This window comes from Nipponia nippon, unplaced genomic scaffold, assembly GCF_047370975.1.
Source record: "Nipponia nippon isolate SJK-2023a ecotype South Korea unplaced genomic scaffold, ASM4737097v1 scaffold_6, whole genome shotgun sequence".
NCBI lineage: Eukaryota > Metazoa > Chordata > Aves > Pelecaniformes > Threskiornithidae > Nipponia > Nipponia nippon.
In genome coordinates this window covers 30,042,313-30,069,360 of record NW_028262380.1, presented here as the reverse complement: position 1 = coordinate 30,069,360, position 27,048 = coordinate 30,042,313, and the positions used below count along the sequence as shown (strand labels likewise).

Genomic DNA, 27,048 nt, shown 5'->3' with positions numbered 1-27,048 from the left:
CCAAGCCTGCCAATAGATATTTTGGGGTGTATAAATCGTGCCCACAGAGTGTGCATTTCTAAAACATGCTCTGCTGTTCACCTAGCTGTAAAACATGTAGTTAGCCCTCCCCAATGGACCATAAATATTGAAACATTCACCTAGCTGTTTGCTGTAATGCTGTATTATTAGTTCTGAATTATATCAAAAGCAAGCTGAATTGCCTGTTTCCTCATTTTCCCCACCTCTGGAATGAGGCAATAATGTTTCCCATCATCATCAAGTGCTCTAAGGTGGGTGGATGAAGAGCACTATCAAGGTGTGATGCATTGTTAGTAAAATGGTGGCTTGCAAAAAAATGTGCAGGTGCTTTCGGTATGCAAGTGAGGCCAGGTTGTGCTGGCAAAGGATGAAAGTTGGGGGAGCTTTCTGGGAGTGAAGCCCCATGACTCCCTACCAGGGATTAACTTCTATCAACTTGGCGAGATGGCAGAGCCACCCATTGACTGCTGAACTGAGGATGAGGTAAAAAGCCTGGAGGCTCTGCCCCTGCTGTTGTGTCAGTGGTGCTCCTTTCCTGGGGGATGGCCAAAGCAGCTTCAGGAGGACCTCCATAGGACTGTCTGTGGCCCACAGGGCTTCACAGGGATTTCGCTGTCAGCCAGAGTCAGCAGGAAGGGTGGTGCTTTTGTACCCAACCAATCCTTTTGTCATGTCCAAAAAGATGTAGGGTCGCATGATGATCTTGGTTGCATGAAATCTGATGCTGTGAAGTTTCTTAGACCCAGCTGTACTAAGACACTTAGGGATAGTGATGCTCAGAGACACAGGTCGATTCTTTGGGTGCAGATGTTCAGCTCATTTTTTTCTCTTCAGAGGGCAGAGTGATGGAGACTGCCTATGACTGCCTGTGACTGCCTAGAGGTTCAAGTGCTCATCTAGAAAGCAGGAGACCTACATTCAGTGCTTTCCTCAGCCTAAGATGATTCAAAGCCATATCTTGCCCCTTCCAGGAGTCTCCTCCAGCCACTGGGCTGCATACTTCTATGGAGGCAGGGCATTCCCTGCCTCTTCTCTCAAAGCAGAGTGATAGAACAGAAAAGAAAGAAGCTTCAGAGGGCCAGACAGAGAGAGAACGAGCAAGAAAGCACCTCTCTATGTCATCCACTAATGTGGGCATTCAGCTGAAGGAAGGAGGCTTTGGCTCCAGTCTGCTTCCAGAAGAGCTTTCATATTTTTATCCCATCCTTTACAGCACTAAATATTCAGGGGAGGGGGGAAAAAAAAAAAAGGAAACAACTGTACTAGTTATTTTATGAAATATGGAGGCCTTCAATCTACATTGCTTGATAACTATTGGCATTTGCTAACTCTGAATTGTAAGAGGAGTTTAAGTGCTGTGTGCTTCCATCCCAACTGCGGGAATAATTAACATGAACAGACTTCCTCTTGAAAAATAAAAGGTTTCTCGAGTAAACCGATCCAGTGACTGTTGCTAGAATGCCATATCACATATAAGCAGAGAAACCAATGATTCATTAATACTTCTAGCTGGAAAGCTAGGCACTGTTATCCTGCTGATGAACATAACCTCCTATCTCTCATTAGCACACGGACTGGAAGCAAGCCCGAGTCAACCTTTATTATTACAATGAGTCATATGCACCGTGGCAACTGTTCAGAACTCCCTTGGAGCCTTCTTGTGCTAGGTGAGATAAGGGGCAGTCCAAAAACCAGACAGCTTCACAGACCAGTCCTGTTCTCTATGATGGTCACAGGTAAGCTCTGCAGTCTTTTAAACTGGGGCTCAAAAATTGCCGACTCAGCAGTGGGGCAGCATAACAATAACCAGCTTGGGGGGTGAGGGAGATGAATTTGTTAAGGTCATGGGCAAGTGCATGCATTTCGTGGCGTTCATTTTCTCCCCCCTGCTGGCTCTGCTTTTGAGAACAGCAGGGGACAGAGACTGACAGTGATCCAGAACTCTGAAATGCTCAGAGAGGGAGTGAAGGTCAAGTTCAGTTACCTCTTAATTGATAAGCAGGGAGCCAGCAGCAGCGATACAGGGACACGGCAACATGCCTGCCTGTGTCCTGCACCCAAGGCTTGCTGCTAATGCTGGCCTGTCTGCCAGAGATGCTTAATGCTGTTCCAGCCCATTTTTGTAGGCCGACGCTTTGTTATTTATTATCGTATTCCTCATTAAAAGGGCAGCACCAGGTTTTACTCTTGAATCAATTTTCTGGGTACCCAGGAATGTCTCTAGACATTAACGCCATAGAAACCACAACACTTGTACCCTAAGGTCTGCCTTGCCTGAAACCTGCCTTACCTGAAACCTGAGAAAGGCCATCTTAAAAATAATTCAGTTTAACAAGATAAAAGTTAGACAGAATAAAAGGTGTTTTTCACTTCTTTCCAAATGTCAGTGCATACTTAGCATGTTAGAATCCTGCACAAAGATTAAGGTTTATATCAGATCTTGAACGGAAACAAAAATGTTTTAAAAAGCTGTGTTCAATGGAAAGGAAGGTTACTCTCCAGTAAAACTAAAAATAAACATTTTGCAAGGATAGGCAACAATAAGGTAGCTGATCTTTTCGAACTAACCTTTTGTCGTCTAAGATATACAGCTTAGTGTCATGGGAATACAGAGGCAAAGAAAAGCATGGAATAGTGAAAATCAATGAAAATCTCATTACTTGGTAGTTGCTGAGTTGGACCAATGTTGCACATTTTGAAAATGTCTTCAGAAACTTATTGCTTAATCAAAAGCAGTAAAGCAGGTTAAAAATCCCAACAACGCAACAATGTCTCAAAACCACATTACAGAAATTAATGTGTTAACTCTGGAAGCTGTTGAGGTTGAACTTGTGGGGCACGAAGTAGCCACAGACCCCTTTGAGATTACCATCTTTTTAGGTTAGACCCATTATTGGTAGTAATTCCTACTGTGTTTATAAGTTGGTTAATCACTACAAGACAGCTTGAATGCAAAGGAGAACTAGGAGCTGGGGGAACTTGTAAGACAAATTCCTGGCTGACAGCAGATTGTAAAATGAGCAAGCAGCAAAAGTAGGGAAGGAGGTCAAACTGCCCAGTCCCAGTACCCTACTGGCTTGTTGGGATGGGGAGAGGAACAAATGCTGGTAAAGATAAGAAACACTTGTAACTTGGTAGTAAAGTGTTTGCTAGCTGCTCTACCAACTTTGATGTAATACTGAAGTTTTAAAGCATATAAAGAAAGACCTTTTAGAGAAATGTGATCCCAAAGCCTCAGAAACTGCTCCCACATAAAAGAGAGAGGTAAAATAACATGGTAATACTCTAGTTACAAAATGCTAGGAGGAAAATTGCAGGCAATTTCAGTCCCGTTGCTATTTTCTTTACTGCTTTGAAAGAATGCAGTAGATTACCTGCATTAGACAGGCAGGCTTAGAAAATGGTTCTCTTTTACAGGCTGGTATAGTCTCAAAGGCTTTAATGCCGTTGGAAGTGTCTACGCAGCAAAATAAAGGACACAAAATAGCGTGGTAAACCTCGACAAGCTTTTATCTCGCTAATACAGATAACAATAGCAGCAAAAACATAGCAGGTAGAAAGGGCTTTCCACACCAGCATGTGTCTGTAACATCCCTATAGAGCCCCCGGGGTGGTTTCTGTCTGGGTTGCTAGTTTGTGCTTCAGTCTGTGTCAGTCCACCCTGTGCTGCGTAGGCACACTTTCTGTCTTACAGGCAGTAGACGCAAATGATAACCATGCCTCATTAATGCAGCTCTCCCTCACCCAACTGAAATCTGAACAGGCTAGGGACAAAACTGATTGCATGCAACATCAAACGGTATCACAGACAGTCAGCAGAAGGTTCATTTTGCATATCACATCCATTTCAACTGTGATACCAAGAGAACAGGACCTGTTAAGAAACATCTGCAGGGAGGAAAGTTTTCAGAATACAAAGACCCATCTAGGTCCCTGACTAATATTTGTTATTGGATATTTGGCAACTTGTGTCTCTATGGGGGATGTCTGAATACCAAACCATTTGGGGAATGGCTGGACACAAGACAACCAGAAATGGTCGTGAAACTGTTTGTCTTTAAACTATCTCAAATCCAGCCTAGTAAGTAGTGACCAGAAGGTCCGGCTAATCTCTCCTGCCTATTGTTTAACTTATTTTTAAACAATCATCATTAAGACTATTATTTGCAGTGTGGCAGATGCTGTACAAATGGGGCAAAGCGATAGGGGAGGCTAGTGTAAAGGGAGGAGTGAGGTGAACACCACTAATTTGGGTTAACAGGCACCTGAACAGGCTCTGAACAAGAAAACAAGGGACAAAATGGCACATCAGTAGCACCAGAAGCAGCAGCTTGCTGTGTCCATGCTTTGCCAGTCCAGTGGCTATCACTTACCTGCCAGTTATACAAGATCCAACTCAAGTTTGTCACTGTCAACATAACTCACTGCAACACTGAATCATTACACTCCTTGCCCCTCTCCACACCAACACCAGTCACCTGCATGTTAATTCCCTTCAGAAACTGCACTTTTCTACACAGCTGATTAGAACTAGTTGGAATTTTTTTTTTCTCCACTGAAAAATAAACTCTTTCCATCAAAAATCTAGGCTACACTTCTTTCTTCCATTTCTGAGACACAGCTTGTCCAAAGAAAAATAAAAAAAGGTTGACGAAAATGTTAAACTGATTTCTTTCCACTTTTATTTAGTTGAAAAGGATCTGATCAGGAAAAAGATCCTGATCTGCTAGTAAGGCCAGGTATGCGTTGACTGGTGCAAACCAGATTTCCAGTCCAGTTGAGGAACATAAGAGAAGAGAGGCTTACCTTATCCCACTTGTTCCAGCTGTTTTCTATTGCAATGGCATGTTTAGCCTGCAGTCACCTCAATGCAGAAAAAACATACCAAGCTAACCTGGATACTAGAACTGTGCCAACCCCAAACTCGGGATCGGTTACTTTATCCAAGAGATAAGGTGTATGTCCGTCACTGTGACAGACACACCTTTAAGTCCTGTCTGTGTAAGTCACTTTACATGGATGCAACGCATCTATATTAATGGTTTTCTGTTGATAGCCTCACTGGTGTACGTTTTTCTAAAGCAGATAATGGAATAACATGCAACCTTTCCAGCTGAGAAATATTCTCATCTTTTCCTATTCCAACAGCGGTAAAAGGGACCCAGCAAGGTCACATAGTCCAGCCCCACCACCCCCACCCCGGGCAGGAACAACTAAATTTAAACCATCTATCTATCACAGGAACTGCTTACTATACTTTTCTTGTCTGTTCACACATTCTTTTTAAACCAACCTTAACCTTTCTCTTTCAGTTAGAAGAGGATGGATGATTTCTTTCTTGCTCAATAGACTTCCTGCTGTTTCTGCCTTTCTATGTGTTGTTTTTGCTGGATATTTTTCAAAGCCAAATGCCCTTCCTAGAAATCTGGGCACCTTGTTGTTGGAGCGAAAACTGCTGTCGGAGTTTGCTATTGACTAATGTGTATAGGCTGGGATTTATGTCATTTTTGTAAGAAAAGCAAATGCTTGCAGGAAAAGAATGGGAATATGTATTATTGTGGGCATTGAGATATGCATTATGGAGATGGTATGTTTTCTGTTTCGTATCTGATAATTTCCTCGATTTTCTGGGACAGATTCTCAGCTTGTATAAACCTGATTTCAAGTAGGACTGACCCATGCCAGTTTACGCTAAACAATAAGCTGGCTCTCGGTCTTGACAGACAGTGTACGTGAGCAACCTTAAATGAGAATTCACAATATTTCTTTGTGGCTCCAGCTGCACTGTACATGATAGTGTTTACCAAGAAAAAGTATAAACCTGTGGGAAAACAGAGATTTGTTTGTAATATGCACTACAGAGAAAACAGCAAAGACCCCTTTTTTGAGATAGGGATTTTACATACAAGATCCTATGGCTCAAAGGTGTATTTTGGCCAAAATGCTATGCTCTGATGGAATACAGAAAAGTACAGACCACAAGAAATCAGCTTTGATCAACAAATGTAGCATAAACACAGGTATCACATAATTAGGTCTCTGCCGTTCTCTGCTGCAAAGACTGTAGAGTTGTGGAAAGCCCTGGAATAGTACGGGCATGAATACAAAATTTCCTCATATTTCAAGTGATGCAGAAAGAAGTAACAGTCTATCCATTTTCACTGTGCAGTTTTTTAGTGTTCCTGAGCAAGGCCTGGATGGTAAACACTTAATAAAAGGCGGGGCAGGGGGGGCGGGAAGGAAGTCTCCTGCCCGTTTTCTCCTCGTATGTATTAAACTAATTACTCTGCTTTAACAAGGGGAACTTTGTTCTCATAATTTCCAAGTTTCATTCCAACCCCTGCAGCCAATCATGACCACAGTCGCTGATAATGAGTAGTAAATTGTTATAGTCCTCAGAGCCTGATAGGTACATTCCAGCCTGCATCATGTAGCCCTGCTTCTCTATACATTATTGTTCACAGATGGTAGCTGTCAAACTCTGTCAACTTCATATACACATTCAGAGAGTCACATCCGCATTCCTGGAATTTATGACTGCACAGCCCTCACCTTCTAAGGCCCTTAATTCAATAACATGTCACGTCCCTTCAGTCTCACCCTGCTTTAAAATACTTTCACCCACTTACAGGCCTTCCATTTAGAAAAAAATCCTACTGAGTTATTACAATGTAAATATTTTAATAGAATAGGGGGGAAAAGCCTATCTGGCTTTAAACAGCCCCATTATTATGTTAAGATTGATGGTCAGGAGCTAATGGAGCATTTGCTTTAAATGTTTATTTAACTACAGGGAAAGTGGATATAGATATGTGTATCTATTGACTGCCACATCACTGAGTCTTTGGGTAACAGTACATAAGATAAAGAGATATTTGCAGGGGCTTCGTTGTCTAAAGGGTATTATTTAGTCCAACTTTGTCTAATATTTAAACCCCAAGCAAAATAAAAATAGGTATGAATAATTTCCATTTCATTTTAAAAGCGCTTATTTTTAAATGAATAAATATTGCACTTTGAAAATAGATGTCTGAGGACACTGTCACTAATAACATGAATGACAAAGGGGAAATTCCTTCCTTTGCCCAGACTGAGCAAATGAAGTGCAAATAAGTAAACAAGGCAAGTAAAACATAACAAAGACATTTTTTTTTCTGCCTTACAATGCAAAGATGTTACTAGTAACTCAGAGACCATACTTACTGCACGTATCCCCCCTTCCTCGTGGGGCTGTTCTAGCCAAGCTCCTGTTGGCTCAGAAAAGGAAATCTGTAGAAGCACCTTTCCAGAGCTTTTGCACTTTCGAATTGGCCTTGTCTCTGGTTCGCCCAGGGCCATCTTCCAGAGAGGGCTTGAGTAAAGCAAGCTGCAGCAGTGGTCCGTAAGCTGACCGTGTCTCAGGGCTGGACACGAATCAGCCAGAGCTCTGAGCTGAATCTGCCCTTGCATTTCCCTTTTCTGAGCTACTCAGAAATACAGCAAGTCTTTAAAACTGAGGGAAGCTGGATTTTACTAGGATGTGCGCTATAAATACTTCTTAAAGACAGAAAACTCAAACTGCCCACATGGCAGATATCAGAAATTAAAATTACTGGTACACAACTCTCCCCTGTCCCACTGTGTCCTTAAAGACAGGCCCTTACTTAAAGGCTTGGGGTTTTTTGTTTAATTTCCCCTCTTCCACCAAAGAAGAACACCTGAGCATCGCCCTGCTGACACCCGTGTGAGTGAGCTGGCAGGAGTGCCTGCCCTGTGAACCGCACACAGCCTTTCACCGCTAACTCAGCAGCCACCCTGGCTGTGTTAGAAATTTAGGTAGTCTCATGCCGTGAACAAGCTGAACCAAGTTTTCCTCCTACATGTCTTTCAGGCTAAAGTAAGCCAGTTTGTGTCCATGAATAAGGCAGTAGGACATAGCTGGTCTTGGAGAAACTCTTCAATTACACCCCCACACCCCCAGTAAGAGAACTATGAGTAATCTGATAGGGGTTGCTCTGAAATTCAGTTGCAATGCTGGAGTCCCCCTTTCCTCATTAACCTTTTTAAAAGAACCCTAAGACTCTCACCGGTGTCCCTGGTGGGAACTGGTGCCACCATTAAGGGCATGTAGCACGCACGCTATGTCACACTTATGGCCATCTCCTCCACTGCCTCTATCACCGTGAACCCGTTGTTGCGGCAGTGATGTATATGCCAGATGAAAGGTTTGTGAGGCTATAATTTATCCAGAGCTGGGTGTTCTGAGACCGCAGCGGTGGTGACCTTGAGATCATGTCACAGCGGGACTCCTTTATGGGTTCCCCCACGCAAGAGTGCATCCTGCCAAGGTGGAGGGGCAGCCTGGGTCGGAGGGTGGCTCTTGCGAAATCTTGGGAGTAACATTCTGAAAACAGCATGTTCTGCTGACTTCCTTCACCTCTTGTGAAAGGGTAACAATTAAATCATTGCAAAACACATCAAATGATACTTCAGTACTAGCAACAAGCAAGCTAAAAACGGCCAGGGATTTAACTCGAGCTGTGATTTTAAGTCTACACATTCTCAAAGAAAGTGTGATAGACTGAGACACCTGGGAATGTAAGCAAAACAAAACAAAACAAAAAAAAAAAAACCAAAGAAAAAATGCATCCACCCCATTAGTAAAACATTAACAAGGTGAGGAATGTTTTGATAATCTGTGATTTCTGAGATTCTAGTCTGATTCCCTCACTGCCACAGCTCTTCTGTATAAGTGGGTAAATTGTGTGCAGCCTTGCTCTATCACAGAGATAAACAGATTCAAGACTCCAAAACTACTCAGATATCACAGTAAAAGTACCTGCAAAAGGGGCTGCATTATCACATGTCTGGACCTGAGTCGGGAAAACGTCTTTAGTCAGGAAAGCTCTTCAAGGCACGGGGAGATATGGTCTCTTCACAGTGACACTGCCCCAGTGCTCTGCTGTTTGTCTCTTTGGAGAGCAGAAGCAGAAGGTTCTATGAAAGCTATTAAGTAAGAGCTTATCTCTTTTTAAGATATTGGAAGGAGAAAAAAGCAATTTATAGGCCATGATTTTAAAAAGGCTCCTATGTATGGTTTTGCTGTGACAAGACAATGTTGCGGTCTGTTCTGCGTATTCTCTAGTGCTGCAGGGCATTAAAGAAAAGAGCATTGCACGGCACACAACCTGCTAACAGAGCCACCCCATCCGTCAGCTGTGCAGTCAGCCCCCCGGGCCCATTCTGGCTCTTACTCTGTTCTGATTTCTTTATAACCATTCAGCTATAAAGTATACGGGATGTCTGAGAAAAATAACCTCAAGGAATAATCTAGTCTTCCTAGGAATATGTCTTGATCAGGCAGTTGTCTAAATGAAGGGAGCCATGGATACCAGTTACCCTTCCAGGTGCTGGTCTATCGCCTGTAACGTTTGATGAAGATCCGTGGTGTAACAGGGAGTGTGAAGAGCAGCAGGTAGGACAGGTAGTGACTCAGTCCCACTGAATCGTGTGGGCCAAACTGCTGGGCCGTGTGATTCTGCAGTGACCTGCATTTGGGTAAGAAAAGTACTTCTCTCCTCCTATTAGTATGGTTTATTTGAATAGCTTACCAAAATGCAGACCGCCTGACCACAACAAGCGTGTGCAGAATTCAGCAGAATGTGGCTTGGATCTTAGCTGATAACTTAAGTGTTAATATATGACGAGTAATTACAACGCATATTCAAAAGAAAGTGCTAGAAAAAATACATGGCTTTTGAAAGAATGGTTATAATTGTTTCCTAAATTCAATAAAAGGGCAAACTATTCATTTGGTCACGAGAAGAATTGCAGGTTATAGAGCAAAAAAAAATCTAATAATTGTAAGACTGCCTGGATTTAGATTTGCAAACTTTCTCCACTGTTGCAGGATCTGAACGAAATCCAAGAGTTTGAAAACCACCGAAATTTGCTCTTTTCAAAGTACAAATCTAATCCAACACTAACTCTATGCACTGCTTGTTACAAACAAAAAGTCTGCTTTTTTCCCTGTTTATATCTCAGTTACAGCTTAACTGGGGATACAGTGGAGCCACTGTCCTGGCGACTTGCTGCTGATCTACACCACATTCCTTCAGATGCCGATTAGAGCGGCCTTATCAGGAAGCTTTGTGCAGGTGCACCAGGGAGCGCGCTGCTCTGGCAGCAGCCTGGGGAGCATTCTTCTACCAAAACATCAGGGCCTAATTACACACCAGTCATTGGGGAACATGTACAACACAGAGGTATTCTGATCCAAAGTCCACAAATAATAGTAAAAAGCATTTTCTAATGTGAACAGAAGTGATTTTGCAAGCCAGGTTTTCGCTTCACCTTGCCAAGAGAGTTTAATAGAAACATTCCTTTGTTAAGCAAGCCTATGTGAAAAATACACAAGTGAATCAGTAAACAATGAAACTATTTACAGCCGGCTTGTAAAAAGTGCAATAGGTACATGTTTTTAAAAATATGTATGCATCTGTACTACGTTGCTTATTTTCAAAGGGTTCTGTACCTTGAGCAGCCGGACCATGGGTTCCCCTGTCTCAGCAGGTGAAGAGGAGGGATGAAGGTGAGTAGCAGGAAGAAGACCCAGCAGGGCCATGAAACATCACGATTTTGGAGGGAAGAGAATTTAACCCAATCTGCTACTCGCCTTCCCTTCTCTGCTGGAACCTTGCTGGAGAAGATGATGAGGAAGGTAAGGTATCATGTTAAAAGGCCATGACGGGGGGAGACACCCTCACAGATAGCTCAGGGAAGGGGAGGGCAGAGGGGGTTGCTTGCCAGCTAAAGAGGAGCTGCACAAAGAACTGGTTTCATGTGAGGAGGTGCGGGAAGGCCATTTCTTTACTGGGACAAACAATGGTTCAGAGTAGAATTAGTCTAATTATCTGAGCAGCAGTTGTCAAAACCACTCCCTCTTCAGACTGGTGTTTAGTGTGATTTTTATCCAAGCAAACTGTATTCAACACTACGACCAGAAGCTTTCCAGAGCGTTGATGGAACAGCACGTCCAGTGTGCTGAAACCATCGCGCCGGCAACCAAACACCCGCTTGGCATGCTCCCTGGGCACGATGGCCACCTAGCTCTTTGGGGCACTTTTAGGACAGAGCTTTTTCTCGTCGGCGTATCAGAAGCAGAAATAGGTTTGGGGTTTTTTTCACTCGCAGAATAAAGCATTTTGTTGAATGGCAAGGTAGCAAGGTTTTGCGATGTGATAATTTGTAGGATGGAAATGTTTCTAGGTAAGTAAGACAAAGAAACCTTGATAATAGATTTCTGGAATTTGATTGCTCTAACAGCAAGAACTTCAGAACATATTTGTTTGGCCACTCTGATCTTGATTACATTATTAATGTGAAGATGATTCAACTATAAATGAATTACTCCTCAACAGTTGAATAAGGTATTCCAGATGTACTGTGGGATACATTACTTACCATATTTTTAATAAATATATAAATTAGATTGCTTGTTCATAAAAAGGCACATGAGTACAGGACCATATATGTGGTGTTACTACCTCCTCCAGGGAGAAGAGGGTCAAGAATTATCTACATATAACCAGGCACGGTGAGTGCTGTGTATCGATCTTTGCTCTGTGGTAGAAGGGGTTTTGTTACTGCGCACTGTCCTCACAGCAAGAAATTGAGAGATTACCAGCATAAACTAGTACCCATAGTATTCAGCAGCAACTCCTCTCTGAAGTGTAGTGCTGAGTTACAAAAGCAGTTGTCCTTTGTAGCTCTTGCTTTAGATGAAGGATGGGAACTTTTCCCTCCTCTTCATCCCAGTCATCGTGTGCCGCCGGATGAGAAAGCTCACGCTGTACTAGTTCTGGGAACAAAAGGAGCGGTTCTTTTCTCTAGCGCTGACAACCTGATACCATTCACAAGCACTGCCAATTTAAATTAGGAATGTGGAAAAGGTACACGAAGTTTAGGCAGCTTAACTGAATTGTCATGCTTATTGCAAAGGGCCTCTGGTACCCTGAATTTGTGTGCAGCCGGTGGAGCTGTGAAGCCAGAACCATCGATCACCAGGAACAGAAACGCGGACCAGACATGTTTCATTCAACTGAGCGTTCAGTAAGATTTTTGTCCTCCATCTAGGCATGCTAACAGTGAATGTGCCCAGGTGTTATTTTTGAAATAGAATCGTAATTTGAATATTGCCAAGCCAATAAGATCGTTACCAGAAAGGTCACAAGCATCCTTTAAAATAGCACAAATTGACCTATTTTCTAGTAATAAAAGGCCTTGAAAGGTATGATTTTTTGACACTTTACAGTGTTTCAATATCAGCTGAAAATCACCTTAAGTGTTAGCTAAGTTCCCTGCTCTCATGCTGGAACAAGAAGGAAAGCTCAGTGGTGTTCTTTCCGTTTGCTTGCTAAATGTTGTATATGGAGAAAAGAAAAAGTAAGAGGGTAGACCAGTACAGTCTTGAACACCAACGGTGAAAGAATACAGCCTAATGATTTCAAAACCTCTTAAAAAATTATTCTGAGAACAAAATGTACCTGTATGCTTTTTCCCAGTATGCTGAGAGATTAGATGAGTACAAAACAGTGGATGGGCTGCCCGTCTCCACGATAAAAGAATCACCAGGCTCTGGCATAAATCTGCAGTAATTCTAAAATGAGATTGATATGGTTATTACTAGCAACTATTTAGCAAATGTCTCAGCTATCAGGTTTTTTGAGTTACAAAGTAAAAACAAAGAGGAGAAAGCCACTAGTCTTTTCTCCACTCCCATTTTACCAACTCCACCTTACTTCAGTGTGGATTATTAACCCTTATTTGGTTTTATTGGTGGGGTTGGATCCTACGCGGCCTCATGGAGCCTTGGTGCAACCCTCTGGATAATTTTCTTCCCTTGTCCCCTTGCTTTGTGTAATCTTGAGATTTTCAAAACTGAAAAAAATGAAGCCGAGGTTTCAAAAAGAAATTTTATAACAATTTAGAGTAATTTCAGTTTTTTTCCCCTTTGTTGATGATACAATGCAGTGTTTTTGCTCTTCAGTAGCATGCTTCAGCATTTTGCCACTCATTCTGTTTCAGCCTTTTCTCCTTTCAAGGCAGCTGGTGATTTAAGTGTTGCAACTTGAACAAGGCAAGGTCTGTGCATTATACAAAATATCCTGGATTTGATACACTGACATTTCCTTCACAAGACAAAGACCCTTTTTGTTATAATTCGTTAGGTTTCAAAAACCTATATATGTCGCTTCACTAGAATTTTATCATTTCTGGGACTTAGGGAAGCTTCTTGCACGTTGCTGTGAACCAGGGTAAACCTGCTATAAGCTATCACTTGGTAAAAAGCAGCTTTGTTACCGTGTGCGGAGGATCTAACAATTGAGATGTCCTGAATAAATGGGGCACAAGTACATCTTTAAACAAACTTACAGTTCTGTCCTTGGGTAGCCAACATGTTTGGCTGTTGTACAGCGGGTACAATGAGGTAATGGATAACACAAGAAGGAACTCATTTCCTCAATACAGTAAAATCAGTTATTTATAGAAGTATGATTATAAGGAGACATATTTGCTCCTATTGCCTTACACACAATTCCAGCTATTTAAAACAGTTGCAGAAGATCAAGATTAAGATTGTTAGTGTTATAAAATCATTAATGCTATATATCCTGTACTGCTGTTGGATGCCCAACACTACAGAGAACCAAGTCCCTTAGGATATATCCAGACTCCGTGGCACAAACTCCCCGCAAAATTAGGTCTAAGCAGATTAATTTGCATACTGCAAGAAGTCTAAATGCAATTTTATCGTGTTCCCTGTAGGCTTATTTACCATGTTCCTCTCTGCTACCACAACAAGGACTGATTCTATATAAATTAGAGTGGACTTTTTTACACTGCACTGATCACATCCCTTTAGGCTCATTTGTGGATTTGCAGCTCCAGGGAGAGAGCAGAAAATGAACTCCTGAGTGAGGGAACTGTACCCTTCTCTTGCCCTACTAATGCCTGAAGCGTGCTTTCACAGGTATGCAAATTGTAATGAGGCCCCATCCATTTCCATTACCTTCCTCCTCACTCCCTAACTCTTTCCTGAAGAAATAACGCCCCACAGAAGCTGAGCCTGCTGGGACCTCCGTTCTTGACGAGTCCTCTATCTTTGTTCTGATTAATCTGGGGTTGCCATCCGTCCCCGGTGCAGATCGTTTCTGCAGGCACGTGTACATAAGCAGACCTGCGCCAAACAGCTTGGAATCAAAAGCAGCAAGCGAATGTGGCAAACCCCCCCAGCATCGCGTTCAGCAGACCTATAGCTGAAGAAGGAGCAAAGAGCCATAGCCTGTGATCTCAACCCGTTCTGTTTCTAATTAGACGAGGACAGAAACGACACAGCCGATACAACCAATTGCATCGGAAAACTCAAAGGTGTTCTTGCTGAATTTGAGCACTGCTTTTCTAACAAGCAGAGGTGATACTACCCTTGGTTTTTTCAGCTGAATTAACAGCAATTACCTAAATGAACAATTCATTTTCTGGACAAGCTGCCTGCAAAAAAATTTTGGGGGAAAAGTTATCCAAGATTAAAAAGATCAAGTGAGCTTTTTGAGCAACATTACTGAGTTGTTACACAATATACTTAATCATATGGCTTGTGTTTTAGACATCTTTTTAGTGGATTATGATTGTGAACAAAGTATCTTTCAGACTCCTAAACTATCAGTCTACAGACACTGATAACCAATGACTTGTATTGAACATCCCACCTCTTGCTAAGTTATAGATCAGAAAGGTGAGAGGTGTGTGAAATGTTCCTGGGTTTGACATACAAACTGTCAAACAAGGGGAAATACTAGTTTAGCTTCAATGCGGACTAGACATACCGAGTTTTGCAAAATGTCTACATTTTGTTCTCTGTTTTATTTTGTTCTTGCCAATTTTATATCAGCTCTAGATGAGTTTTGATCACCAACTAATTCTCATGTTGACTTTGATTTTGTAATTCATCATACATCGATACTTTGCTGGTGGAACAGACTACTGAGCTTATGTTGACAGAAACAATATTTAACATCTCTTTAGCAGGGGCTTTGATTTTCTTTCCCTCAGTTAATGTTTTTAGGGGACTGAAGAAAGGGACTTCCCACAATAGGTGGCATTCAGTTAATGGTTTTTATTGAACTATTCCAAACCACAGCAACTAAACCCAGCTCTCAAGGTTCCTGAAAAATGAGTGAAACACAAACCACTGCAGCTTCTTAAAAGAACTGCTTCGTGAGTAACAAAAACAATTTCCTCAAATCAAGCTCCTGCCTACTAAAATAGTTCATATTTGCAACACTACTTATATTGCGGGAGGAATTTGATGATACATAGGGCACAAACTAAGGCTTCTTGAAAGACAGTCTGCAACTACGTCTGTGTGTATTGTATTTCCTTCAGTGCCTACAGGGTAATAAATTAATTTTTCCTCTTGGCTTCATGATGTAAGTATGGAATTACATTATCAACAGTTTCAGCGTGGCCAATCCAAATTACTTGGCTGAACCAAACACGGCCTGCCACCTGAAGAGATTAAGGAATACTAATGATTTTGATTTTAGTAACCAGCAGTGGGATTTTCAAACTATTCAGCACCAGCCAAATTTTGCTCTATTGACATCAACAGTAAAACTCTAATTTCAGAAATCCTGGAAAGAATCCAGTACTGAATACTTCTGAAAAACCCTACCCTAAAAAATCCTTATTTTAAATTACTTCAAAACATGCAATTTATAGAATCTCCTACGGGAAATTCTGCCAGAGTGGATCTGAAAGGCAGCTGGGAATACAAGCAAACAGATGATCCATATGATATTCTTACTTGGAGCTTTGAAATCTGACAACTGAAAATAATTTACTTGGAAGGAAAAACAATTCCTCTCCACCCCCTTTTCAATACATGAAATATTCACCTCTAATCTATTTTTCCACAAGAAAACGGCAACAGCATTTTGCACTACTGAATTTTATGCAAGACCCTCTCGAGCAGTCCAACTTGTACTCAGATCTCAAGGCAATAAAGACATATATAAACGATGTAAAAGTCCAACAGAATAAAAACAAAGGCACTTAAATCACAGTCTATAACTACTTTAAAGATTCTGATTACAAGTCGCAAGGGACTTTTCCTCTCTGTGCTCACACAAACATACACAAAACATTGGGGAAGATGATATTAAATAACCTTCTTAAGGCAGACTCAGTAATACTACAATTACTCTGAATAAAACCAAAAAGTGGTAAAATGGGAATAATTCACAATTAAACTGCAGAAGCCACCATGGAAGGATAGATCACTTGTATGGAAGAATGAAGATTATTCTTCTTAAACTAAAACCCAAAGGTAGTACATGAGAAACTGTATGAGTCAAGCTAGAAGCTGGTGACAACCTGCTGAACAAGATCAAAGATGAGTTCATGTGAACAGCATGAGGATTAGTGAGAAATGGTATAAATAACCCAACTTTATATAACCCCAGCCCTTCAGACTGTGCCGGGGCACCTGGTAGCACAGCACAGAGCAGGAATGGTGAGGTGGGCCACTGAGATAAGAAAGAGGCAAGACTGAGGACAGGACCTCAAATCATTTTAGACATTAGGTTATGAACAGCAACCTCAGGAAGGTAACTAAGGTTTGTGGAGGGAAGTGGGGGGCCCGACTCCCTGCTGAAGTAAACAAGCACGGTTTCATTGAATGTCGGTGAAACTGTCTGAAGAGCTACCCTGCATTTCTGCTAGCATGCTTGTCATCCACCATACTGATTTACAGGTTCTAATGACCTCCAGCTAAGTTTGCATACCTCATTTTTGGAAGTTTTAAAGCTACCTAGGTTTGAGCAGCCTTTTCAAATTCTAATTTATAGGTCTCAAGCCAGAGAGAGCTGAGAGAGCAGCTCTTCTGTCATGCTCCAATTTACATGGAATGACATCTCCACATAATAAAAAATGCAACAATTTTCTAAAAAAAAACATTCAACAATGGTAGTACCCTATTGTACTACCCTAAATATATTTCTTCCTCGTAAATCAAGTTCTGTCCAAGGGTTACATGGGAGCTGTTACTAACTACATAACAAATGTTGTATCTGCTGACAGTTCGTGAAGTGACAGCAGCACTATAACTCAGTGTTGTGAAGCAGTTTGAGATACATGGGATATTTAAGAGGGTATACATTCACTATTTCTCTTTACCTTTTTATTTCATATCCAAACCCTATATCCAAATATGGAGAGAGAGCACTCATCCGACAGCTGAAGCTGCATTCAGTTAACCGTCATAATTCTAGTCAAAAAGGAAAACCATCAGCCCCTCTCTAATGGCATCAATACAGATACTCAAGTTCTCCATGTTTTATGGTGGATTCTTGGCATACTTCCTTTTTCCTAGCAATTTCCAAAGAAAGTGAGCAAGTAGTTCAAGGAAAGAGTTTATAGAAATTGTGGGCTACACGGTAACGGCAGTAATTTTTCTCTTCCTGCTTACCTCTAAAATATGCTGCGTGTAGGCACACGAGAAAGAAAAATATTTTTTTGTGTGATTTTTAAATATCAGCTTAATGCTGTCTGAAATTGTAAGTATTAATCAGAGTTACACAGATAGCTACAAGGCAGAGCTAATATTTTTCCATATCTTAAACTTGTGTTTGTTTTGTTGTCTAATTTTGTCATTCTTTCAAATCACGCACACATATCCCATAGCGTTTATTAAAAGCAGTTGCTTCTCCATATTCTGTCAGTTTAAGATGGCTTTTTGTTTAGCATTTCTGAGAAACTGTAACTCCAAAACCCAAACACCATAATAAATCTACTGAGTGTTTATAAATTGGTTGAAGGGAGGAAGCCCCAGGAGGAGTGAGACTCATGGCTACTGCAGAGGAGGAGTGCGGCCTGAGGAGCCTAGGAAGAACGTGGCAATCTGAGGAACTTGGTGTAGAGCTTCATAGGACCAACCTATAGAAGTACCTTGAGATCTTCCTTCTGCTTTGACTCATGGTAAAATGACACACTTTTTACCTCTTTCCAGCTTTTCTCGATAGCAGAGTATGTCTAGATGAAAATCCCAGATTTCATGTAGAGCAGCAGACAAGATTTTTTGTTGACTTTTTTTTTTTTTATTTTCTACTGATTTATTTTTATCTTGTTTTTTTATATCTTTTATACCACACAACAGAGGACAGAGAGGCCATAACCTGCCTGCAAATTGAAACAGCAGCAGCAAGGTCTAAAACAGAAGTTTTGAGGCAACCCATGGGTATCTGGGAAAAAAAAATCGTGGTATGTCACAGCATACCAGCACCTCTAAAAAGCTTGTGCCATACTGGATCTGAAATCAGTATCTTGAGTCTGGGTACGTGGAAGAAAACACATTATTTCTGGAAACAGACTGCATCCTTCTGTATGCTTTACTTGGCTTTATTCCCTTCTGGTTACTTTACCAATAAAGTATGTTGTATGTATTTTATGTTTACACTTTGGAGACAAAAAAAATGAAGTGGTGAACCTAATAGGATCCATTACTAAAATCCTGAGAACATTACAGTTAGCAATCGTTTCAAGTAGCTTGCGGAGAATTTTTTCTGTAGAGCTGCTATTTATTTTCTTTCACTTTCCCAGCTGCATGAGATAATTTTCTATTTTTAAGGCACAGACTATGATATAGCCAAATAGAAGCTGGGATTTCATCTTCCTGCATCATCTGTAATAAGACTCAATGGTAGGAGCACTAACAAAACCTAAGCCAAATTCCTTTATACAAATTACCTTCACGTAATCTCTTCACTTATCAAGAGAAAGTCTGAAAACACTCTGAGTCATAGGCCACGTACCACCGCTGCTTTGGTGTGCAATAGACCACTGAGAAGGAAATAAAACGACCTCGCCTGCTGCCACGTTAGACAAACTGGGGATCTGCATGACCTGTTGTCAAACCCAGGCAGTGCTAAAAGCAGCAGCTCCCAGCATTTTTTCATCCCCGGGTTTTGTGCACACTGCTCTTCCTGGGACTCTGCCTATTTCAAATTACTCCTGCTCATGATTTTAACAAAGTATATGTAAGTCAAAATACATTTATTAGAATGTGTTGTGAATTAAATTACCTTTGTGTCTTACAGTAAGCACTTACAATACAATCTGAAGATGGCAAGTCATTGTTGTCGGCTCCTATACTTTTTTTAATCTGAAAGAATATGAATGTTTTCAGTATTATAGTGTTCAGTATTTACACATTGAGTCAAAGCTCTAGAACTTAAATATCAAAGCATGTGAGGAAATCTCTGATCTGTACATCAAAGTCCACTGAACAGAAAAGGCCGTCTTTGCAGCAATGAATGTCAGTGAAGGTCTCGCAGCTTTCACCTTTACTTCGATAAGCAAAAGTATTGATGTGTGGAAAAATCCAGTGTGAGTTCCATCTGAAACCATATGCAGAAAGTTTTAGGAAAACATGTCCTATATAGATCTGATATCTAATGACCATAAAAAGAGGATTTTTCCATCTCATAAACTGTAGTTTTGTAAGAAATGTCTGCCTGCGCTGATCCAAACCAGAATACATGGGATGCACACCCATTGTTGCATAGGTACAAGTGTGTTCAGTCTATATTCTCACCCTAATGCTATTTTGCTCTTTGCATGAACTCAAGAATCTTGAATATGACTGTCACGTTATGGGAAGGCATGAGGAAAAATAAGAAAGATGCAAGCAACTGACCATCAACTCAAAAGAATAGCTAGGACAACAAGTAGCCATTATTACTCGAGTATTGTTACTTGGGGGAAGAGACCGACCCCCACCTCACTACAGCCTCCTTTCAGGTAGTTGCAGAGAGTGATAAGGTCTCCCCTCAGCCTCCTCTTCTCCAAACTGGACCCCAGCTCCCTCAGCCGCTCCTCGTAAGACTTGTTCTCCAGACCCTTCACCAGCTTCGTCCCTTTAAGAAAGGAAAAAAAAGGAGGAAAGCAATGAGCAATGGAAGCACTTGAAAGTACCAGTTAAAAGGGTGCAGTATAGCTAAACAGATAAAATGTTGCTTAAAAGACAAGTTTTAATCAGTCTCATGGGCAGATTAAAAGGCACAAAAATAACAGCACTTTTAAACTGTGAATGTGCTGCACAGCGAAGCTGTGCCTTTCTGTAACTGCAAGTCACGCCAAAACAAAGAAAAGTAAAAATGAATAACCCCGTTTAAATCTGCACCATACTGAAGCGGCAGAACTGCTTAAGGAGCAATATGATAAAAGAATATTAACATCTCTTCAAATTGATCAGAAGCAGGCAGTCTGCAAGAGTTCGCAAGCCCAGGAAATGAACAAGCATGAAAGGAGCCTTTGAGAATTCGAAGGCTACGTGACAAAAGCCAAATGAATCATTTGTCTGTGACAGAGACTACTTTCCCCAAATTTTTAAAAACTAGGGGTGAATGAACAAGGACCTGCCTGAAACACGTTAGAACAAATTTGTGCATCAGGACCAAGTCATTAGGACGCAATGGAACTTTTTATCACCAACTTCACAGCATGAAGTTGAAAAGCAGTAATGCCTCAGAACAACTGAGCAAACGAGTCTCTGAAGGAGGCAGCACCTAACCGCAGAGGGTGACTCAAGGGAACACACTTTATTTTCAAGAAGTCTTCAGATAGGTCCTTCAAGGGCGTGATAGCTACCATGAAATAGGAGGGACCTTTAGTCTACTCCTAGGCCATTAATTCAGAAAGGAGAGGAACAAATAGATAGTTTTCATTAAGTGAAAAGATTTCAACGCTGGTTTCGGCATCAGTTGATGTGAAAAAAGCAGAATACTCAAAGGTAACCATGAGTGCAGACTCCAAAAGATCTTGATTCTGACAAGATCCTCATGGACAGAACAACAGGCAGAATGCCATTTATTTTATAAATAAATTCTAAATATTATTATTTAATGCCATTTATTGCATGACCAATGAATCTGGGAAGGAAAGCTCCAACCCTAGTTCTAAGATAGCTTCTACTGCCTTCAGAAAGTTCTGGAAGTGTGGAAAGCTCACTGAAAACATCAGCCTAAGCTATCAAATGGAAACAAGCTTACTAGTTCAGGAAAACGGGAGACAGCGTTTAGAAATTATCTATGCTGAATACCATCAACTAGCGTAGAACCTAAGAGAAGGAAGATTTAGAAAACCTGCACAGGGCAGCATGGATCAGATATGAAACCACACTCACATAAGGCAAGACTGAATAGACTAAAACTTAGTCCTTGAGCATGGCTGCAGAGGACAGAGGTTTATAAAATAACTGCCAAGGCTTGTAGGAGAACGATTCATTGTTTCTCATAACCGGAACTGGACAGTTGTCAGACAGGTTTAACAAAGTCCTTTTGTATGTCCTTCAAATGCAGTTTTAGCTTTCATTAGAACACAAGTCCAGAGGAAAAGAAACACTTAGGTGAGCCTAGCAGGCTGCAAATACGATGGATCACTACTCACCCTGTTTAGCAGATGCTTAAGCAAAGGCAACGAGCAGAAACGGTTCCTGGCTAGATGGAGGTTAAATCTGACCAAGCACACCCAAGACAAAGTTTGGTCCTAAATCCGCACTAATCCACTTTCCTGTGTAGGCAGCGGGGAGTGCCTGGCCGTTACTTCCAACTGTATTTTATATTCTTGTCTGCGCATTCCAAGGAAGCACGGGCTACTAATAGAGTGCACATAAATCACTTCATGTTAACGCCTACTATTGAGGAACAGATTTTTAATATTTACTTAGGCAGAAGTAACTGAAAAGCACATACAAGCTTCAATCACTCCACAGTATTGGTCTTGCCCTTCAAGGATCTTCACACTGTTGTTTTTTGTTTTTTTTTTTTACATGGAATATTGCAACATTTTCCTTTTTGATTATTTGAAATAGGCAGGTAACAGGATTCTTGCTAAGGATGTAATAGTACTGTTTGAGACAATCTTTCAACTAGTTGGAGAACGTGAAAATAACACATAGAGCCTAATGAAATAACTTAAAAGTTGGCCAGTTGAAGTGCTTCTGCATTCTAAAAAACTTCAGAATACCATGACCAGACATTCAGAATAAAAGGTGAAGATTAAGAGGGACATTTTTAATGGATTTCTAAGTTAAAGATTAAATTTGCACACGGCAACAGAATGTTTCTGCAAGACAATACATGTATTCACATCCATGAAACAAAGCTTTCGTACAGAAAGGACCTAGATGAGAAAACTTCAGAACACACAAACTTCTGGTAGCACTCATGTTTTATTTCAATTAATCCACACAGACACAGAAATACATTACAGCAGTTTCTGTTAAGAAACCTCAGTTTCAACAAACGGCGAGGTTCCTGTTTAAACACGATCATTGAAGCTGTGTAGTTTTAGCCATTGCTTGTCTCAATTTCACTTTCAAGACGTTACAGGCAACAACTGGAGTAATCCAGTATGAATTCATAAATCAGCCACTCATCAAATCATGAGCTGACATTCCATATCACTTCCAACCCCTTGCACATGCTGGTTTCCTCCCTGTAAAATAAGTTTTATTTAATTTGCAGTCAGTGTCGCACACACAAGAGAGGTAACTGGCCTAAAGTTGAGCTGTATGAACACGCCACATGACTCTAACCCTAAAGTCAGAGCCATTTCTAATACAAATTTCTTCCTTTTTACAGGAGAGGATTTTCCTTTCTCATACCATTAGTATGGATTCTATTCCAGAGGACCAGCCGGATTAGAGTACATGGATCCAATAACTATTGTGACTATAAGCTTTCCTCAGATTTTTTCCAATTTAGATTGGCTAAATCTATATCAAGGTCTAACAATTTCCACATAGGTTTCCACTAGTTAAAACTAATTTTGCTTTTGTTTTTCTTTTCATTTGATAATCCTTTTTACACTACGTACCTGGAGATCAATCAATTTACAAGGAACTCCTTTCACTCAAGATATTTCACATAGGTTCATGAAGCATCAACACACTTGAGAAACCTGGAAAATAAGATTTACATGAAACTGACATTAAGACTCAGATAGGGCGATAATCAGGTGACAGTTCAAAACCTACCGACAAGCTATTTTGAATGCAAGAGAGTTGATTTGGTAACTTCCCAAAGTTCAGTAGTGTCATCAATATGTTCCTCTCAGCATGTTCCAAAGAAGAGTTTCAACCTCACCTCTGGGTTTAGGAGAGAACTGCTGTACCCCTCTGTATTGGCCACTTAAGACACTGCCAGACTTAAGAGGGCAAAGCATAAAAGGGGAGTAGGTTATAGCACCAATTTTTTTGTTATTAAATGAGATGATCTGAACTTACAATTACTCAAAAGAGGTATTGCAATTTACTTGAAATCTGTGAATTATCAAAAAGCAAGATTTTATCTGCAATTATCATTACGCTAGAGCACACTTACCTTCTAGCAGAAGGTATTATTTGCTTCTAAGAAGTCCTGAGCATTGCTTCTAATTTAGGTGTGATCATCCATGTCTACATTTCAAACATGAAGTTGCTAACTGGGACCCCTAAAGAGCACAAAAAAAGACAAAATTATTAAATTATAATTTATATGATGTTAAATTACAGACCTTCTTAAAGCCGTATTCTACAAAGTTGCAGAAGTCATTACATGAAGTTCCTTATCAAATCAAGACCTAGATCAAAAGGTAGCAAATGGTTCAATCTGTTGAAAAGATTCTTTTCTAATCGGCCCATTTAAACCACATAGGACATATTTTTAACATCTTTTAAAATATACTGATAATCAGAAACAATGGAAAGTTTATTAAGCCTAAATTGCTTTTAGTGTTGACACTACCCTGAAGCAAGCTGTAAATTTTCAGGTTTAACAGACTGCTCTCTACCAGCCAATTCATTGCTACCTTGTGCCTCCTTACACATACCTTGTAACAAATTATATAGAACTCAGCCAAGAGACATCAACGGTCACCCTTACAGACGTACTAGAAGACTGGGCCAAAAGCCTATGCCATCAGTGCTTTTTCCCGTTTGAAAAGTTAAGTCCATTTGAACTTAAGTGCCTACAGCACTCAGTACCCAAAGCACTGCAGGTTGTAACTGTCGTTTTCTTGACGCAGCCTATAAAAAAGAAACCACTACACTGAATCAAATTTGAGGCCTGTGCAGCACAATACCTTTGATTTAGGAAAGAGAAGGGTACAAATGTACACAAATACCTCTTTGTCTCACGGTGAAACAGACCAGTACCCTCAAATGTACGTCTGTCTTTCAGCCTCAGGATTCAAAGCCCTCCGTTTCTGAAGCCCAAAGCCTTCCCTAAGCAGCCCTAGGCCGCGAGACGTGCGACGAAGCCGGCGTGCCCCCTTACCTATCGGCGTTCAGAGGCACCGCTCCAGGTCCCCAGCGCCTCCCACCGCTGCGGCCTCCTGCCCACGCCGGCAGCAGCCCAGCGACAAAGCCCTCGGGGCCATTTGAAGGCCTTGCCGGTACCTTGGGACGCTTTCCGCCGCCTCCCGCCGCGGGGGGCGCGTGCGGCCCGCGCCGCGCACTGCGGAGGGAGAGGGAAGTCAGCGCGGAGCAGCGAGGGGGCCGGGGAGGGGGAAAGGAGGGGGACGGCCGCCTGTGCCTCACGACAGGATGCAGGGCGGAGGGGAGGGCTCCGCTCTGGGTTTCTGTGAGGGAAAGGTGCTCTATCCCCCTGTGTTGACTCCTCGGACCACCGCCAGGCTCCGAGAGGGCAATATGTGAAGGGAAGACCCGAGCAGGTCCCGCCCCGTCCCCCCGCCTCAACCCCACACCCCGCCTGTTGGGAGCCCGGCGCTCGGAGCGGGAGCGGCTGCGGCCGCCTTACCGCAGCCACGGGCAGCGGGGAAAGAGGGGGGGGCGGTGCCTCCCGCGGCCTTAAATACCGCCCGCCGCTCCCGCGAGACCCCACGCGGCGCCCTCCGCCGGGGGGGGCGGGGGCAGGGGGAGCCAGCGGGAAGGTCGCCGCTCGCTATTGGTAGAGCTGGCGCACGTGACCCCGCGCGGGGCCGGTGGCGGTTGGCCCGCGCACCGGATGGCCGAGCAGCCGCTGCGGGGGGAGGCGGTGTGGGGCTGCCCTCGCAACAGGGGCAGGGCCCGGGCCCCCGGCCGCCGCCGTTGGGGGTGAGGGGGCGGCCTTCCGGCTCAGTGAGAAGCGCCCCGGCTGCTCAGTCGCGCTCCCCGCGGCGGTCAGTCAGGGGCGGACCCGCGGCCTGGCTCGTGAGAGGGACTTCGTCTTCGTTGGGGCATAACTGTCGATCTCTGCCCAGGCCGAACTCCAGGGGCCCGGAGGGCTCTAACTTAGAGAAACAAAAGCTTCTTCAGTGTGAAGTAACAGCTGCGTAGCAGTTTTGAGGAACTAAATACTGCTGATCTCTGTCTAAACTCCCATCTAAGCCCTACTTTAGGAGGCTTAGGATCCGTCTGTAAGGATAGCGAAGTAAGCCTCAAGCCTGCGCTAATACCCTCGCTGACGTTACAGCACATGCAGTTGGCCCTAGAGCACGCCTGGGCTGCGGTTCACAGGGCGGCGCAGCGGAACCAGGCCTGTCGTCCTGCGAGTTAGCACACAACGTGGATGCAAACCACGGCTGTTGTTCTACCTCAGCTGAAATGCGCTGCCTGACTGGGGATACTAAGAGGTTTTAGGGTGAGTACAAGCAGATTAGCTTCCTCAGAAACTGGGAATTAGTAATTTGTAGAACAGAGACTTTGAATGTTGCCCAGCAAAGCTAGTAGGTAGGAACCACAACATCATGGTTCTTGTGGGGTTCTGAATTCAACAGAAGTCCCTGCTTCACAAAGAGGTGGAGGTATTGCTGATAATTCATAGCTTCCTCTCTCAGGGAGAAACAGTATGGCTTGTCTCATACTGAGCTGCTACCAGCACAGCATCTGAAAGTGTATGGGAAGAAAATAACACGTTGGTCCACTATCCCTGAGAGTTTTCTGAACCCTGCGTATAAATTACCCTCAGCAGATCTAAACCGATCTGATTCAGCCTGGAACAAACAGTCACATAGTTGCAATCAAGGGATAGCTCTAGAAAATGTTTCTTATCACTTCTAGTTACCTCTTCTGTCTAATTCTTGATACTTGCGTAAAACATTGTTGCAGATGTAATCGCTGTGCCAGTAAGTCTATTGCGACTGCATCAGGATTCAGAAGCTGTCTGGGGCTCTAGGTAAGTCACTCTCTGGATATGAATTTGTGAGGCATGTAGCTTCAGGTTATTTCAAGTGGGGTTCTCTGCAATGACCATTTTCTACAGAAGTCAGATCGGTCCTTTCTTGTAATGTAGCCAAAAAGATGAAGTGGCATCCAAACCTTTACATTTTTACCACCTGTGCCAGTGGGATGAACGTCAAGCTCAGTTTCTTCTTTTCCGGTACAGAATGTAAACTAGCACCTCTGTTAGCACAGCAAACCAGTGATCAGTATCCACCCCAGATGAGCATTTTAATCATTCAGATGAAATTCTGCTCCTTTTTCTTCCTGTGCACAAGCTTTCTTTTGTCTTCCCCATACAAACTTTGCGTTGTTTGCCTTCTCTCTGGCTCCATGAAACTTACTTTCTTGTCTGATAGTGGCACAGCTTCAAGAGGAGGAATGCAGAGGCCACCTGCCCTGTCTGTCCCTTCCCAAACCTTCCCTATAGAATAAATTACTGTCCTAGCAAGGGTCAGATGTGGATTCGAGCCTCCTTACATGCAGGTAGGGTTCTCCTGTTTCCTGGGAAGTGCTGCAACCATTGAGTTATTACCTACAAGACTGCAGGTAGATCTGCTCTTTCTATGTTTTGTTGGAGGGAAAGGGCTGCCTCTAACTTTTACCTGAACAAACTTCTCAGCTGGGCACTGTGTCTGCCTACAAGCCCGGGTATCTTGGGGACTTGTGGGAAAGCCCACATTACCGGTGGATCAAAGTACAGCTTAATTGTGAGATGGATCCTGGATCACTAACCAGGAGAGATGCAGGTCTGGTCATGAGCAGAAGTGGCAGGAACTTCGGTTATGGGA

General features: G+C 42.4%; 2 long non-coding RNA genes and 1 other non-coding gene across 5 annotated transcripts; 1 reads left to right on the top strand and 2 right to left on the bottom strand.

Annotated features, from left to right (window-relative positions):
- The first annotated feature begins 1,643 nt into the window (after positions 1-1,643).
- Positions 1,644-19,190, top strand: LOC148051399 (uncharacterized). 3 transcript variants are annotated; one of them, XR_015699600.1, is made up of 4 exons: positions 1,644-1,757; positions 10,570-10,720; positions 17,877-18,036; positions 18,215-19,190. It is a non-coding gene; the product is annotated as an uncharacterized LOC148051399 (long non-coding RNA). The 3 variants fall into 3 exon arrangements; XR_015699599.1 differs by having other exon boundaries at positions 1,645-1,757; positions 10,573-10,720; XR_015699598.1 differs by having other exon boundaries at positions 1,683-1,757; positions 10,525-10,720.
- Positions 19,191-22,269: 3,079 nt separating this feature from the next.
- LOC148051397 (uncharacterized) lies at positions 22,270-24,982 on the bottom strand. Its single transcript, XR_015699597.1, has 5 exons — positions 24,858-24,982; positions 24,375-24,554; positions 23,442-23,550; positions 22,936-23,019; positions 22,270-22,554 (listed from the first exon to the last, which is right to left on the bottom strand). It is a non-coding gene; the product is annotated as an uncharacterized LOC148051397 (long non-coding RNA).
- Positions 23,161-23,278, bottom strand: LOC148051398 (small nucleolar RNA SNORA26). The gene has a single exon (XR_015700223.1). It is a non-coding gene; the product is annotated as a small nucleolar RNA SNORA26 (small nucleolar RNA).
- Positions 24,983-27,048: the final 2,066 nt, after the last annotated feature.